The sequence below is a fragment of the Equus asinus genome, chromosome 21 (assembly GCF_041296235.1).
Source record: "Equus asinus isolate D_3611 breed Donkey chromosome 21, EquAss-T2T_v2, whole genome shotgun sequence".
In the NCBI taxonomy this organism is placed as follows: Eukaryota; Metazoa; Chordata; class Mammalia; order Perissodactyla; family Equidae; genus Equus; species Equus asinus.
The window spans coordinates 54,449,436-54,464,961 of NC_091810.1; the positions used below are offsets into that span (position 1 = coordinate 54,449,436).

General features: G+C 38.8%; 1 protein-coding gene across 6 annotated transcripts in view; it reads left to right on the forward strand.

Moving 5' to 3' along the window:
- The window catches only part of ANO10 (anoctamin 10), a 216,984-nt gene that overhangs the window by 83,984 nt on the left and 117,474 nt on the right, over window positions 1-15,526 (forward strand). The window lies entirely within an intron of this gene.

Below are 15,526 nucleotides of genomic sequence, written 5' to 3' on the forward strand. Positions count from 1 at the left end.
CTTCTACTTTTTTCTGGTAGACCTTTATTTTCGGCCTTCCTGAATCACTTTGATTGATGTGTGTCTCTTCATTTGCATAGAATTGGGTTTTCTTTTGCAAGACAGTTTGAAATATTTTACTTTTAATTCATGTGTTACGCCCATTTTTATTAATTGAGATGGCTGATGTGTTTGGTCTCAACTTTGTCATGTTATTTTATGTTATATATACTATGGTGTTATGTTATATTTACTGTATTTCTTTCTCTGCGTGGTCTGTTTCTTTACTCTGTTTTTGTGGGGAAGTATTTAAGGTTTGTTTTGTACTTTTATAGTTTTACCTTCTGTAATGTCCTTAATTCCCTTTGCCTTTACTTATATTTCTACTATTTGGTTTGTCAATTTTAAATAACATCCTTTGATTATGTATTATCTGTTTGATAATTAATGTATTTTGCTTTTTCCTTTTCCTCTCATTATTTCAGTTGAATTATGTATACTTTGTCAGAATATTTAGCATTTACATATATCTTTTTTCAGTCCTAGATAAGCAGTTAAATCTCCTTGGTGCTTTCCATCAGTCATCTCGCCAAAGTTTCCCTAGTCATCTCTATTCTGTGAAACTTCTTCTTTAGTGCAGTGCTTCTCAAACAGTAATGGGCATACTAACCATTTGGTCCTCTTGAGTGGGGTCTAGATTTTTATTCCTTACATACTCCCAGATGATGCCAATGCTGTGGGCCATGAACCCTACTTTGAGTAGCAAAAGATTCCTCAAGAAGAGTTCCTAAGTTTTTTTTTTAATTGAAGTATAGTTGGCATACAATATTATGTTAGTTTCAGGTGTGCAACTTAGTGATTGGACGTTTAGATACATTATGAAATAATCACCAAGACAAGTCTAGTAACCATGTCACCATACAAAGTTATTACAGTATTATTAACTATGTTTCCTATTCTGTACATTACATCCCCATGACTTATTTATTTTATAACTGGAAGTTTGTACCTCTTAATCGCTTTCACCTGTTTTACCCATCCACCTACTCTCCTCCCCTCTGGTGAGCACCAGTTTGTTCTTCGTTTCTATGCATTTGTTTCTATTTTATTTTGTTTGTTTATTTGTTTTGTTTTTAGATTCTATATATAAGTGAAATCGTATGGTATTTGTCTTTCTCTGTCTGACTGACTTCTCTTAGCATAATACCCTCTAGGTCTATCCATGTTGTCACAAATGGCAGGATTTCATCCTTTTTTATGGCTGAGTGATATTCTGTTTGTGTGTGTGTGTGTGTGTGTGTATACCACATCTTCTTTATCCATTCATCTATTGAGGGACACTTAGGTTGCTTCCATATCTTGGCTATTGTGTACAATGCTGCAGTGAGCATGTGGAGTTATTAAGTTCTTAAATGTCTAAGACTGTTCTTTTCTAACATTTATACTTGAAGGACAACTTGGCTGGATTAAAAAAAATTGGTTCAATTTTCTTAAAGTTTCTTAAAAATGCTACTGCAATATTGTCTTGCTTTATGCTGTCAAACTGATGCCAGTCTGTTTTTTCTCCTTTTTTGAATCTCTTGGTCATTTTCCTTTGAGACCTGGGGGTTTATTATTACTTTTTAAAATTTATCTTTAAAATCTAATAGTTTTATAGATATATGTCTCAGAGTTGACTGGTACAGATCACGGATACACGGTGGGCCTTTTCAGATGTAATTTCAGGTCTTCATTTATTTCTGGAACATTTTCCTGAATTAAAGTTTTTAGTATTAATGATGTTCTATTTTGTTTTTCTTCGGGGTCTTTAGTTATATATATGTTGGATCTTCTTTGCCCACCTTCCGTATGAATCATTTTCTTTTATTTTGACATATCCATTTATTTTATTTTTGTCTTCTTGGCTTTTTAAGCCTTTCTTCATTGTCCCTCGTTATATTTTCATTTCCATTCTCCCTTGGCCACTTTGTAATTTAATCTTCAATTCTAAGATAATTTTGTTTTTTTCTTCAATTCTTTACTACATTGTTACTCTCATTTCATCTCCTCCTGTTTGTTCTTTTGTTTGATATTTCTATTTTGAGTTTTAAAATTTCTTATTTTGAGTTTTTTTTCACATTTGTAAATGCTTATTTAAGATTATTTAATTCAGGTTTGAATATTGAATCATAATTTTCATCTGGTTCATGTTTTGCTTTTTGGTTTTTTAAATATTTTATTTTTTTTAATTGCAGTAACATTCAGTTATAACAATATGTAGCTTTCAGATGTACATCGTAATATATTTTGAATTCTGTGTAGATTACATCATGTTCACCACCCAAAAACTAATTATAGTCCATCCCCTCCCATGTGAGCCTAATCACCCCTTTTGCCCACGCCCCTTCGCCTATGGTAACCACCAAATGAATCTCCATTACTGTGTGTTTGTTTGTTGTTGTTTTTATCTTCTACTTATGAGTGAGATCATACGGTATTTGACTTTCTCCATCTATTTCACTCAGCATAATACCTTCAGGGACCATCCATGTTGTCACAAATGGCCAAATTTTGTCATTTCTTATGGCTGAGTAGTATTCTATTGTGTATATATACCACATCTTCTTTATCCATTTGTCCCTTGATGGGCACCTAGGTTGCTTCCAAGTCTTGGCTATTGTGTATAATGCTGCAGTGAACATAGGGGTGCATGTATCTTTATGCATTTGTGTTTTCAAGTTCTTTGGGATAAATACCCAGCAGTGAGATAGCTGGATCCTATGGTAGATCTATTCTTAATTTTCTGGGGATGCTCCATGCTGCTTTCCATAGTGGCTGCACCAGTTTGCACTGCCACCAGCAGTGTACAAGGGTTCCCTTCTCTCCACATCCTCTCTAACACTTGTTGTTTCCTGTCTTGTTAATTATAACCATTCTGACTGGAGTGAGGTGATACCTCATTGTAGTTTTGATTTGTATTTCCCTGATAGGTAATGATGTTGAGCATCTTTTCATATGCCTGTTGGCCATCTGTATATCTGCTTTGGAGAAATCACTGTTCAGATCTTTTGCCCATTTTTTAGTTGGGTTGTTGGTTTTTTGTTGTTGAGATGTGTGAGTTCTTTGTATATTTTGGATATTAACCCCTTATCTGATATGTGGTTTGCAAATATTTTCTCCCAGTTGTTAGGTTGTCTTTTCGTTTTGTTGATGGTTTCCTTTGCTTTGCAAAGCTTTTTAGTTTGATATAGTCCCATTTGTTCATTTTTTCTTTTGTTTCCTTTGCCCGGTCAGACATGGTGCTTGAAAATATGCTGCTAAGACCAACGTCAAAGAGCATACTGCCTGTGTTTTCTTCTAGAAGTTTCATGATTTCGGGTCTTACATTCAAGTGTTTAATCCATTTTAAGTTGATTTTTGTGCATGATGTAAGGGAATGGTCTACTTTCATTCTTTTGCATGTGGCTGTCCAGTTTTACCAACACCATTTATTGAAGAAACTCTCCTTTCTCCAGTGTAAGCTTTCTCCATTGTATTTGATTGGTTTTTGTTTGTTTGATTGTTTTTTATTCTGGGAAACAAAGCGAAAAACTGAAATACCTTGATTCTCAGTCTGTTTTATTCTCATAGTAACTTTGTACAGATGTTATCTGCTGTTTTGTTGTTGTTGTTCATTTTGGAAGGAATAATTTCCCTGAACTGGCAATAGTAGTTATAGTTAGCAGATGTAAGAAGCTTGAGTGGTTTACTCGGTTCCTTAGTTCAAGAGTGCTGCCTTCTCCTACTATGGTAAAATACTGTTTCATTAATGGGTACCTTCTTTGTGGTAAGAAGTGTGAGTATTGCTCTTGTTTCTGTGGGACTACAGTTTCTACCTTATCCTTCCTTCTTTCCCATAGTTAATCATCAGCCTCCAGGAGATACCTGAGCCTCCATGTATTCCTTGCCCCAAAAATGGTACCTTCCTAAGACTACAGTCTCTGGTTCTGTCCTTTTTCAAGTCCTGTCCTTTTGATTCTCCAGGAAACTTCTGATGCACTGGGTCTCAGATCTGTTCTCAGTGTTTCCTCATTCACAGTGGAAATTTCTCTTTATGGGGGTGATTTTATTTGTATTCCAACACCCCAGAACTGTATTTTTCTCTCTACGTTTCTTCAAAGTCTCTGACCTGCCTTCCCACATAGATGTGGGCTCTGGAACTGCTCTTACTGGATTTGGGTGTTTATTTCCCTATTTTCATACAACATGTTCACAGCATTCCCTGTTTCCCAGTTATGTTGTCAGCATGAGTAATGGACAGCTTCATTTGTTTTCTCCTTAATGATCTGCTTTGTTTTGTTTTGTTTTATTGAGGATGTATGGAGAGATTTGGATTTAGGTGGCTCCATTATCCTACAAGAACCCAGAATTCTGTAATAATATTTTTATATCTTGAAAAAATTGAGTTTATTTTGGTATTTTCAGACAATTTTAGTATACAGTATTCATTTATGAACTGAAGAGTACTTCATCTTCTGTTTAGTTTACAGCTTATTTTATTTTATATTACTTGACTTATCATTATGTTGATTCTAATTTATACCTTGTTCACTGCAAAATTTATTCCTGGAAACAAGATGGTAAACCTCTAATACATCATCTTTAAGGAGCATGCTGGGCATGTTGTAATAGTTTAATTGGATAATGGGCATTTTGAAATTGAATTTTTATAAATATATAGCCATGGAACAAAATGTGAATACTTTCCCCAGAAATTCATTACACAGATGATTCCATAAATCTGTGATTTAAATCCTTTGTAACTTTGCCCCAAGCCACTGAAGAGCAGCATGGGGTGTGTATGTGTGTGTGTGTGTGTGTGTGTATTATAGCCATTGTATGTGCCATATATATGCATATATGTTTGTATGTATTCTATAAACATTCTGTTTCCCACTGTTGTTGAACTCAAACAATGTTAGAAATTATTTTAGACCCTAAGAAAGTTTAAAGGATCTCTACTATTACTTACTGCTTAAAGTACGGCTGAAATAAGAGTATAGATTCTATATTCTGTGTTTATAGGATGTTTTAAGTAAATATTCAAAATATTTTAGGGAATTTTTTATTAAAATGTAACATTCATATAGATTCTGGTGATGAGTGTCAAGTTTGATAAGGTCTCAAGAAGTGCACGTATTCGTAAGACATAGAACATTTTATCAGAAGGCCCTTCTTGCCCTTCCCAGTCACTGCCAACCAAAATTAACCACTCCTTACTTCTGTTGCCATGTAGCTTTGCCTCTTTCTATATTTTGTATAAATTGTTGTATACACTATGTTCTCAATATACTTTTTCAGTTATCTCAGTCTGTTGAAATTGTTTCCCGACTATGGTGCTTTTGAACAGTTTTTTCCTCTGACTTGTTAATTAATCATTTAGTATCACCGTGTTGATGTGCATGCTGATGCTCTGCGTGGCTGGCAGTGAGCTGCAATACTCCACAGATGCACTGTTTCTAGCACTATAAAAATAATCACAAATATTACATCTCTGAATCCAGTGAACAAGTTGTCAAAATGATGGCTAATTAGAGAGGTTAATAAAATATGAAGATATTTAAAGATTTGGTGACTGAACAGGACAATTAGTATGTTGCTAATTCTGAAAGTGAATCTAAAATGGGAAAGATAATTTTACACTCCATATGTTAGTCATATCCCCAACTAAAGAGATAAGTTGGCACTCTTTTTAAAGCATCATCATTTTCATCGTTCGATTGGTTTTATTTCCTTAAGTGTGCTGATTTCAGTGACTTTTTTACTTAATACTTTCTAAGCACATTATGTGAATATGCTGGAGTATGTTGACTGTTGTCATTTGAAAATAGAAGTGATACCTCTGTTTCAAAACCAGCAGAATAAATAAATCCAAAGCAGAGAGATGATGTTGGCACATTATAGTGGCAGCACATCCTTGGGTTTGGAAGGAATGATTTCCAGAAACCCCGAGGTTTGAAGTGACCCATCTCCATTACATTCCTCATAATTTTCTGGCATTTTGATATTGAAAACAGAAGAATAAAAGCTTGCAATGGAGAGGAGCAAGTTTGAAAACTGGGCCTCTCCTCTTCCCAGATGCCTCGGCTCCTCTTTGCTGCCACTACCATTTACAGGTTTATTTTAGGAACTTGGAAAGAGGAGAGAAGAGGGACAAAACTTCCCCTACTTAATAGTTCTGTTCTCTTTCCATTGCTTCCTCCTCACCAAATGTGGTTAAAGTGCTTTGTGGTGATGGAAGAGGGAAGTTCGTTGGCCTCTGACCATGAGGTTGACTGTGCCCCCCGGGGTAACATTCACGTAGCAGATATTTGGGGGTTTACCGTTCCTTGTTCTGGGCCCTGAGCAGAAGCAGGCTTCGTCCCTGGCCTCTTGGAGCTTCATCGAGTGTGGACACAAAGCACCGAATAGTCAAATGGAGGGATATAAAATGACTGAGGTGCAGAGTAGAGGACTTGACCTCCTCAGGAGTCAGAGAAAAACTGTTTTTGAGGAGGAATAACCACTGAGACGAATCCAGAATTGAGAGATGGGGATGAGGAACTGTGGAGAGTGTGCTTCGGGCAGAGAGGGAGAGGCTCCTGCTGAGGGAGTGCAGTCTCCAGGGTGATGAGAGGCCAGGGGGAGGATGGTGTGAGGCTGGAGAGGACACAGAAACCAGATGACCTGGCTGTATTGAGGATACTTTCTCTTTACGTAAGAGCCTTGGGCAGTCATTGCTCAGGGCGGAGCAAGGGGTGGAAGCTTGGCTAGGATGGTGACCTGATCACATTTGCAGTTTGAAAAACCAAAACAACCCCGGTCATGCTGAGTGTAGAGAACGAGTCTCACTCATGCTCAGCATGGAGGATGTTTCAGGTGGGTCAGGAGTGAGAATGAGTTAGGCAGTAACTGCAGGGGTTCAAGGGAGGGATCCTGGTAGCTTGGACCAGGGCAGGCAGTGGCTCTTCTGGAGAAGCATGTGTGGGAAGCAGTATTCAGAGGTCTCAGTGATGCATTGGGTGTGGAGTGTGTTAGGGGAGAGGGGGTGTCATGAGTGACCATAGGTTTCCAGCTTGGGTATTGGATGGAGGGCCAGTCGCTGAGATAGGGGACACTGGAAGAGGACTATGTTTGGCAGAATATCCTGAATTTGCTTCTGGTCTGGCTGAGTCTCAGGTACCTGTGAAGACAGGTGGGAGGAGCCAAATGGGCAGTTGGATGAGCTTGAAACCCATGTCTGTGAATCACCTGCATGGGAAATCCATGTTCCCTTTTCGCTGTCCGCCCGGCCCAGTGGTGCTGCTCATCATCGCTGCACAGGGCACTTGGAGCAGGAAGGACGTATCTTGGGGAAACCTTCCTGGTCTCCGGAAAACTGCAGCCGGGCCAGATAAGTGTAGTGGGGTGGACTATAAATGTGGGAACTATTGCAGCCATGCTAGAATTACCACGTACAGTCATCTCTCAGAATCCACATGGAAAAGGATGGGCTTCAGGAGTTAGAGTACTGACTTAGAAACTTGACAAAACTGCTTCCTAAAATTTTCTTTGGATTTTTTTACCCCCAAGAGCCCAGGTCTTCAAAACTGGGTAGAAAATGTACTTGTAGTTAGAAACATGCGCACACAGCCATTACAGAACTTGAAATTTTATCATTATCTTTGAGGAGAACTGCTTGAACGAAAGCCTGGGAGGATCCACATACAGTGCTTGTTTGAGGTGAATGACTCAATTCATTCTTTGGCTGTTGTAAGAGATTTGTCTCTGGTTTCCTTCCTACCCCTTGGCTGTTTCTTCTTGACCTTCTTCCTGGGCTTCTCCTTCTTGGGATTCGTCCCCTTCCTCCTTGTCTCTCGTTCACTCCCTGGGTGACTTGTCTACTCCTTGGCTTCCACTGTAGCCCCTGGTGAGCTGTCTACTCCATGGCTTCTGCTTTGCGTCTGCGGCTCCTCCAAAGGACTCAGCTCTTGCTCGCTTGGTATTTTAGGTGGTGCTGCTTCTTCCTCTGCTGAGGACCCTTTTCAGGCGTATTTATCTTAAATTGCTAATTCTTCAAATTGGTTTATCTGAAGACATGGTGCAGTGAACATGAGTCATTCTCTTTGATCACTACGCATCTAAACTCCCTTCTTGTTCCCAGAGAATCTCTGACATTATGAGATAGAGCCCCCACCCTAGAAGCAGGCAATGCCAGATAGTCCCTTCCTAGCCTCCCTTGCTTCCGGGACAGGGACATGGGCACATGATCTATATTTAGCCAGTTATAACCTTGCCACTCCAAACTTTGAATTGGAAGCTTGAAGGAAGATAGAAGGAGGTACGGTGCAGAATCCACTCCAGTGAGGGACGCTGTAGCAGTGGTGGTTTCAGGAGTGTTACATCTGTCTCCTGCAGCTGTGGCCCTGGCATCCTTACTAGATAAGCTCTATGCGTGATTTTGGACTTGCTCCTAGCTGTGTGACTGCTGAGCCTCGTTCTTTAGACCTTTTAGAGAGTCTGTGAGCTGCCTGATATCCTTTTAACAAACCCCTTCTTTGCCCAAGTAAAAAAGAATTGATGTTTGTGGCTTGCAAATAAAAACCCCGCTTGACTCAGGTAGATTTCCAGCATCAATACCTTCAAGGCCAGAGGGCAGAATGCAATTATCTGTATAACTGCAGTGACATACTCCTAATGCATAACAATTGTGTAATGCTCTTAGCTTGCACTCAAGTGAGTAGTCACAGTACTTAACAAGAGGAACTTGTGCTGTATATCAGTGACACGATTAAAGTCACAAGGCTTTCCCTAGAAAAGAACACCAAAACATTGCTATGATAGTAAAGATGGTCAAAGTTTGAGTATAGTAATATCTATGGATCTTTTTTAAAAATATTTTTTTATTGGGATGAAATATAAATAAGAATCTTGCCATTTTAACCATTTTAAGTGTACAATGTAGTGACATTAATTACATTCACGATGTTGTGCAACCATCACCATTAAGAAATAACTTCCCAGTCCCCTCTCACCCCTCCCCTCCAAACCTCTACTTTCTGTCTTTGTGAAGTTGCCTATTGTAGATGTTTCATATAAGGACAATTATTTGTCCTTTTGTGTCTCACTTATTTTACTTAGCATAATGTTTTCAAGGTTCATCCATGTTGTAGCATGTATCAGTACTTTATTCCTTTTTAGGGCTGAATAATGTTCCATTATATGGATAGACCACATTTTGTTTATCTGTTTGTGTGTTGATGGACATTTGGGTTGTTTCCACTTTTTGACTATTTTAATATAATTTTAAATAATGCTGCAATGAACATTCACGTACAAATATCTGTTTAAGTCCCTGCTTTCAGTTTTGAGTATATAACTAGGAGTGGAATTGCTGAAACATACAGTAATTCTGTGTTTAATTTTTTTTTGAGGAACTGCCAAACTGTTGTCCACAGCTGCTCCACGATTTTACATACCCACCAACGATGCACAAGTGTTCCAATTTCTCCATATCCTTGCCAAAACTTATTTTGTTGTTTTTTTTTTTCAAATTATAGCTATCCTAGTGGGTGTGAAGTGGTATCTCATTGTAGTTTTGATTTTCATTTCCCTGATGACTAATGATGTTGAGCATCTTTTCAAATGTGTGGAGCTTCTTGACTATCTCATTTGTGTCAAGAACATCTTGATCAGTTAAGTGAATTTCCATTTTGTAACTGGCATTTTTCCTACGAGGAAGCAAATAGATATTCTTTACCACATATCATTTTATCACCAGGCCCAGCTCTCAGACATAAGGCTTCCCTGTAAATACTAGTAAAGGCTTGACAGTTAGCAGCATTTTAAATATCATCTCTCTTCCTCAACCTGGTAAAGGGCGTCTATGCAGAACCTCCAGCTGACATCATACTTAGTGGTGAAAGACATAATGCTTTCCCACTAAGATCAGGAACAAGGCAAGGATGCCCACTCTTGATACTTGCCATTTTTGGTCATCGTTTTCCTGGAGAGTCTAGCCAAGGCAGTTAGGCAAGAAAATGAAATAAAAGGCATCTAGATTGGAAAGAAGAAGTATAACACACTATCTCTGTTTGCAGCTGACACAATCTAGTATGTAGAAAATCCTAAGGAATCCACTAAAAAGCTATTAGAACTAATGAAGGAGTTCAGCAAGGTTGCAGGAGACAAAGACAGGATGCAAAAATGAACCGTATTTCCATGAGTAGTAACGAGCAAACCAACAATGGAATGAAGAATACAGTTTCATTTACAATAGTATCAAAAAGAGTAAAATGGAAGGCTTAATCCTGTTAAGATGGCAATATTCCCCAAATTGATCTACAGACCCAACACAACGCCTATTAAAGTCCTGGCTACTTTATTTGCAGAAGTTGGATGCTAAAGTTCATATGGAAATGCAAGGGACTCAGAATAGCCAAAACAATCTTGAAAAAGAGGAACAATATATGAGGGCTCATACTTTCCAATTTCAGAACTTTCTACAAAGCTGCAGTAATCAAGACTGTGTGATACTGTCATAAGAATGGATATATAGATCAATGGAGTAGAATTGAGAGTCCAGAAGTAAACCCTCACATTTAAGATCAATTGATTTTTGACAAGAGTGCCAAGACAATTCAATGGGGGAAAAATAGCCTTTTCAACAAATAGTACTGGGATAACTGGACATCCAAATGCAAAAGAATGAAGTTCGACTCCTACCATGTTGATACAAAAATCAACTCAAAATGGATGAATGACCTAAATGTAAGAGCTGGGGAGAGGGGAACATGCAGGATGGCAAGAGGGAGGATTTTGTGGACCAGGCCTGGAAGGAGCACATGTCACTTCTACTCACATTGTACTGGCTGTGGAAATCAGCCACGGTGATTAGGAAACCATCTGGCCACTGTGAGGCTGGGAAATATGGTCCAGCTGTGTGTCCGAAAGGAAGAGGAAATGCTTTAGGTGAACAGCTAGCCCTCTCTGTTACAAGGAGGTGGCCATTGGTTGCTCTTTTGGACCTTTATGGTTCTGAAATTCTGTTCTGTATTAGCTGAGTCCTACAGTTAAAAGAACTACAAAGAAGTGAGAACAATGACACTCAATTACCTTTTCCTTGGACATAAAAAAAGAGTAAAGTTCAACCAGCAAAGTTTTTAACAGCAATCTTGTTTGCAAAAATGTGTTCTGTGATCTTGTTAACCTACCTGTTTGCCAAGGGAAGATGCGGGCTTGAGACCATGATGATCTCTACTGATCTCTGGCCTGTTTCCATGTGAACTGAAAGGATAAGTGTGGTTCTCATTTGTGGTGTAGAAGCTACACGAAGCTTTTGAAGATAAATGAACACTACCTTATAGGAAAAAACAAACAGACAAACCAGTAATGGCTCAGAATGAAAACCAGTATATGAATTAGATTCCATCGAAGATTCTCTGGAATGGCCATCAGAGAGTTGTGCCTCTTTGCTTTGGGAGCAGAAGGTCCTCACCTCAGGGTCAGGGTCATGGGAGTTAATTTACTCATCTGTCTAAGTCAGAGGTTCTTGAGGGCATCTGTTTCGTGAGTTTGGTATATATATTGTTAATTGAAGAAGAAGTAATACTCCAGCTGTGATTTTGTAATCTAATTGTAACATGCTCTGTGGTTGAGATTACAGAGACTGATGGAAGAGCTAAAAAGAAACAGAATACAAGGGGCGTTATGAACAAGGCACGGCACTGTTCATTTTTAAGAACTTACATTCTGCAGTGTCTTGAGGGATCTTGCCTATGTGATATGATAGAATCCTGAGCTTCTGTCTTATTCCCCTAACCGCACAGCATATATCTGATTTCTAATATGTTTAAAATTCATGCTTTTATTTCAGATTCTATATTTAAGCTAAATGTTGCACTTTTAATAAAACAAGCGTAGAAAGACAATAAACCTGTGCTGGTTGAAGTGTGATCTGCAGACTGGAGTTAGTCCACAAAATGTTTGTTACTGGTCCACAGTGAGATAAGCACAGAAATGGAGGGTAAGCATTTAGAAACTTCTAAGGCAGTTTGACACTGCTGCAACATTTAAGCATACGATCAGTGGGCCCATCTTGTTGACTAAGACCAATCAGAGTAGTATTCAACGTGCATGGTGAGCTGTGTGTCATGCAAGCTCATTTTGGTCACATGCAGTATGTATTAGTCTGCTCTTACTGCATAACAAAATACCACGGACCAGATGGCTGAAACAATAGAAATTTGTATCTCACAGTTCTGGAGACTGGGAAGTCTAAGATCAAGGTGTCAGCAAGGTAAATTTCATTCTGAGGCCTCTTCCCTTGACTTGCAGGTGACTGCCATCTTGCTCTGTGCCCACATGACCTCTTCTTTATGTGCATGCAGAGGAAGAAAGAGAGGGCGAGAGAGCTCTTTGGTGTCTCTTATAAGGGCACCAGTCCTTTCTTTTCAGGGCCCCACCCTTATGACCTCATTTAACCCTCAATACCTCCTTGTAAGCCCTGTCTCCAAATATAGTCACACTGGGGGTAGGGCTTCAACATATGAATTTAAGGGGGACAGAATTCAGTCCAAGCACTGTAGGACCATAGAGAGGTCCATGATGAACTGGGAATTTTAAAAATTGGTCCTTTACCACATCTAGTTTGAGAAGCTCTGCTGGAGATGTAATTGGGGCTAATTAACCTACGCACAAGTAAATATTACTAATGTAGGAGCAGGAACCAATTTGCTTTAGGTAAAAGATGTTTGAATATTTATGAAATTTATGTATCTTAACATTCAATAAAATTGTTTTGTGTGAAATGTTGAATCTTTAGAAAAGATTAGATTAAAAACTGGAAAAGATATATTGGGTTGTTAATTCCTACAGAGGCCTGGGCTTAAGCTTGATGTAATTACAGTGTGTTAGCTGCTCTTGTAGCGTAGCTGTCCTGTCTGTGCAGCTGACTCATAAATCTGTGCGTCCATCTGCTGTCTCTGGCTTTCTGGCTGCCTGAGGACGTCTCCCCGTGGCCATTCTATACGCACCACGATCTCAGCAGTTCAGAAGGGAGCACAGCATCCTCCCTGGGCCCCCGCTCTTGTTCTTCCTTATTTCTCTATATTTTATGTCTCAACAAATAGGATCATTATCTTCACAGTGACTCACTTTGAAACCATGGAAGACTTTTTAGTGTTCCTCTTTTCCTCTGGAAATTTCTTTTGTCCCCCACCTGCTGACTCTGCCTTCAGAATGCCTTCTCCATTAATCCCCTCCTTCTAAAGTGCTCTCCACCTTGCATCAGGCCACTGTTCTCATGCCTTGTTGGGATGTTTCAGTGAGCACCAGCCACTCTCCTTGACTTCAGTTTCTCCCTCTGCAGTCCAATATTTGTAAAGCACAGTTCTGACTATATCATTTGCAAGCTGAAAAGGTTTTGGTTGTTTCCCTTTCTTATAAAATAAAGTCTAGCCTCCTTAGCAAGGGATTTAAGTCCTCTGTCATCTGCCTCTTATCTATCTCTTTGCTCCCTGCTCTCCCATCACCCCAGCCTTTCAGCATGCACACTATGCCACAGGCATGGCTATGTTTTGTATTTTCCTGTTTCTGTTTCTTTGCCTGGAGTTTCCTTTGTCCTGGAATTTTCTCCCATCCAATTTCTGCTTGTCAGAGGACCCCTTATCTTTCAAGGACCAGTTTAGACATCACCTTCCACACAGTTTTCCCTGGTCTCCCCATTTAGGGTTAATGATTAACTCGTGCTCCTGTAGCATGTTGTGGTGTCATACAGTGTTTCCGCGTATTCTCTCTCTCTCCAGCTCATGAATTCTTTGAGAGCAGGAGCCATGCTATATTCATGTTCACATTACCCCCAGTCGAGTCACAGCACTGAGCACATGGTTGGTGTTCAGTTGGGTCATTGCTAAGGTAGAAGCTGCTCTTTGTATGTGGAAGAAGAGCATGGGAGAAATGAGATCAGAAAGATAAGGATAATGCCTCTGAACATTTCGTTTGAGGAACCAAGAGAGCAGAAGAGGCAGCTCTGCTTGTGCCCTTGATTCTGCTCAGAAGGCAGGATTAGATCCCTTAGATAATTCTTCATTTTGCTTCCTGAGGGAAGACAGTCAGGGGATAGCCAGTAATCAAAAGGAAACCGTGTTCCTGGCTGGGGTACTTACAGCTATGGGTTTAGAAAAGCGGCAAATTCTTCATTAGCAACTGAAACAAAGATCTCATGATTGTGTCCACTGATTCCAGGGTGAGAGGACCCTTCAGCTACGTGCTTTCACTTTTCCCCATCACCAGGAGTCACTTCTCTTATTCTGATATTGGTAACTTGTATCTTCTCTTTTTTCTCATCAGTCTGGCTAGAAATTTATCAATTTATTGATCTTCTAAAAGGTTAATAAAACTTTAGGTTTTATTGATTTTCTGTTTGTTTGACTGTTTTCTATTTCTTTGATTTCTGCTCTATTCTTTACTGTTTCCTTTCTTCTGTTTCCTTTGGGTCTAATTTGTTCTTGTTGACTGGTTTCTTAAGATGGAAGCTGAGATAAATACGTATCTTCCTAAGTAGTACTTTATTTAGTGGCATCCCACAAATTCTGGCAAGTGTTGTTTTCATTTTTCCTCAGTTCAAAATATTTTCTGATTTTCCTTTTGATTTCTTCTTTGACCCATGGGTTATTTAGAAGTGTGTTAGTTTCCAGATATTTGGGGATTTTACAGAGATCTTTTCCTACTGATGTCTAAAGAAAACACTTTGTCTGACTTGAATCTTTTTAAATATATTGAGACTTACTTAATATCCCAGAATATGGTCTATCTTGGTAAATATTCCGTGTGCACCTGAAAAGAGTGTATTCTGCTGTTGTTTGGTAGAATGTTCCGTTAGTGTTATGTGGGTCAAGTTGGCTGATAGTGTTGTTCAAGTCTATATCCTTGCTGATTTTCTGTCAAGGTATTCTATCAGTTGTTGAGAACAGTATTGAAATTTCCTATTATGATTGTGGGTTTGTCTATTTCTCCCTTTAGTTCTATCACTTTTGCTTTTTTTTGATTTGAAGTTCTTTTAGGTACATAATTATGTCCTCTTCATGAATTGACCCCTTTATTTTTATGATAGAACCTCTTTATCCCTGCTGTAGTATTCTTTGCTTTGAAATCTCCTTTGCCTGGTGTTAATATAGTAACTGCAGTTTTCTTTTGACTGGTGTTAGCATGGCATCCTTTTTTTAAAACATCATTTTACTTTTAACCTGTTTGTGTCTGTATATTTCAAGTGTGATTCTTCTAGGTAGCATATGATTAGATTTTTTTATGAAGTCTGATGATCTCTGCCTTTTAACTGGAGTGTTATAGTATTTAAATTTAATCTGGTTGTTGATATGGTTACCTTTCAACCTATCATCTTGCTATTTATTTACTGTCTGCCACATCTGCTACTTGTTCCCTTCTCTAGAGGAATTCACAGAGGTTTGTGTGTATGTGTAGGATTCTCTGTTTTTTCTCCTTTGTTGGAATCATGAACTGTAACTCTTTGTCTTGTTATTTCAGTGGTTACTTTAGGGTTTATAGAATGCGT